This window comes from Physeter macrocephalus, chromosome 13 (assembly GCF_002837175.3).
Source record: "Physeter macrocephalus isolate SW-GA chromosome 13, ASM283717v5, whole genome shotgun sequence".
Taxonomy (NCBI): domain Eukaryota; kingdom Metazoa; phylum Chordata; class Mammalia; order Artiodactyla; family Physeteridae; genus Physeter; species Physeter macrocephalus.
In genome coordinates, this window is record NC_041226.1 from 79696260 (window position 1) to 79698609 (window position 2350).

A 2350-nucleotide genomic window follows, 5' to 3' on the forward strand; every position below is an offset into this window, starting at 1 on the left:
ACCCCCTTTCCCACCATGAGCCCCCCCCTCCCCATCTGCCTGAGTCTCTGTCACGCGCCCGTGACGGTGGCTGCACAGGGAGCTCTGAACCAGCACCTCTGCTGCTCTCGTGTGGGTCGTCTTGGCTTATTTGCAGAGACAAGGATTTTTCACGTCTAAGGCTCTCCACTTTCTACCTGGGAGGTGAGGGCAGGGCGGGGGCTGCATTTCCCCCGCAGGGTTAGCCTGCTGAGCCCAGAAAACCGTCAGAAACCCCGGTGACTCCATTGTTTCTGACCTTTTCCCAAAGGCTGTCTGGGGCTCTGGCTGGTGGGCCGCCCGGACGGAGCGGGTGCTGGTGTCGGGACTGTAATTCTCGCCACAGTAACTGTCAGACCCGCCAGGCAGGTGTGAGTCCTCGTCCCAGCCACTCCCTGACCTGGTGGAGCCCGGTTCTCCCCGAGAGCTCACCCGACCCCCGGGCGGCCCCAGAGCCGCGCGTCCTAACCGGCAGCGTCCTGAAGGGGGTCTCGCTCGGCCGCCGCTCAGGCCTGCGCGGGCCGTGGGCGCGGGATGCTAGCCTCAAACCAAGTCACCTCGCTCCGCCTCGTGCGGCTGCCCCAGCGAATCTGGGACACGCCCACCGACGGTCACCCACCCCCTCCAGGCGCGGACCAGATGTGTGATAAGAGGAGGCTCCTTACCAAATGCTGTAGCCATATCGTCATCCAGATTTCTTACATTTGCTGGCAATTCAGCGCTTGAAACTGGGGGGAAAGAAAAACCCCAATAGTTTAACAACGTTGCCTGACTTTGCACCGACTTCTCCGTCGGCAGACTGGCTTTTGCGGGGCGACCGCCTGCTCGAGGGGGAGGGCCCTGCACGGGGCTCCTGGGACCCGGGGGCTCGTCAGGAGGGAGGGGTGAGGACGGGTGGCGCGCCGGGCGCTGGAGCTGACACCGCGGGTGAAGGGGGCCCCGCGCGCCCTTCCGTCAAAAGCCCACGCTGCTGACCTTGAGGGGAGGACGTGGAGCCGGACGCCCAGCTCTAAGCAGCTCAGTGTGGCCGGGGGCTGAGGATGTGACGGGCAGGAAGGGAGACCGTCACGGCCACCTGCCCTGGGCCTCTCGGGTGGGCGCGGGGTGGGCAGAGACACTGGCCCCGCCGGCTCCTCGTCCGTAAGCGAGCGACTCCGGGCGGTCCGAGGGCCCCGGGGGCGCTGGCCGCCGGAAGCCCGTCCTCCGCGGGGCCCCTGGGCTCCTGGCCGCCGGCCTCCCCGGCCTGGCCGAGCTGAAGCCGCCCCGCGGGCCGGGGACTGGGCGGGGCCTCTGAGGGTCCCCGGCAGCGCCCCCCAGGCCCGCTCCCCCTCTTCTCAGAGCCGGGCGTCCGGCTCCTCGTCGTCCGTTCAAGGTCAGGGTCCGCGTCCTCCTCCAGCCCCTGGGGAGCGCAGAGAGCAGACAGCCGGCCCCGGGGACCGGCCGGGCAGGGCCGCCCTCCCCTGGGGCACACCGAGCGCTCAGGTGGCGCCTGCAGACGCTCAAGTTCCGGCACTAAAGCAGGGACGACGCTGATTTGCAAACAGTTTTAATGGCGGACAATCTGCATACCAATCGGCTCATCTGCGCGCCCGCGGCTTCGAACAACCCCGGAAACCGGCCTAACGGGGGCCGCGCTGTGACGACAATGCCTTCCAGTGCGCTGACCTCCGTAAACACAGCGGACAAAAGTACAGCCCTCTTCGGAGGCCGCACTGACGAGTCGTCACGCGCGGGTACAGCTGCTCGTGCAAGCACTTTGTTAACAATATGCTTCTCACTTTGTGCCTGTCCCCAGTTATAATGGAGCCATCGTGGCAGCCAGCGAGCGTCTGCAGGAAAATATTTATGTTCTGGGATCTCGGCCGGCTTGTGAAGTGCATTGTCAAGCGTAGCTGCCTCACCGCGTTTTGCCTGTTGGCGCCTCCTCCTCCTCCTGACAGTCTCAGTTTTCCACCCGCCCGGGCCCGCGTGAGGGTAACCGAGCTGGGTAGCCCTTGAAGGTCACCCGCGGACGTCTATGTCTGCACGAGGAGACGACCGACTTGGGGCTGCGTCAGGAGCGCTTGGTTCAAGCCTGTGTGGGCGCAGCTCCCGCGGGCACCGGGGGCCCGGCAGTCGTCAAAGGAACGGGCAGCCGGGGGAACCCAGCAGTGTGGGGTGACCGCACGTCCCCACCTGCCACAGACCCTTCGACACCCCAGCACCCAGAGGATGCCGTCCTTGGTAGACGCCTCAAAACTCAAAGTTTCTTGCAGGAAAGCAGCTGGAAACAGTAGCTTCTTCATGACGAGGTCAGGCAGGGCGACCTGCTGCTTCTTGCCCAGACCCAGGC

The 2350-nt window shown here is 65.7% G+C and overlaps 1 long non-coding RNA gene across 2 annotated transcripts in view; it reads right to left on the reverse strand.

The window, feature by feature from the left end:
• Positions 1-1972, reverse strand: part of LOC114487503 (uncharacterized) — a 15725-nt gene extending 13753 nt beyond the window's left edge. The window contains exons 1-2 of one of the 2 annotated variants that reach the window (XR_003682652.1): positions 1588-1972; positions 684-746 (exon numbers count right to left, since the gene is read on the reverse strand). This is a non-coding gene — a long non-coding RNA (uncharacterized lncRNA). Of the gene's footprint in view, positions 1-683; positions 747-993; positions 1420-1587 lie in introns of those variants that run through there. The other variant, XR_003682653.2, reaches the window with a different exon arrangement.
• Between the last annotated feature and the right edge of the window lie 378 nt (positions 1973-2350).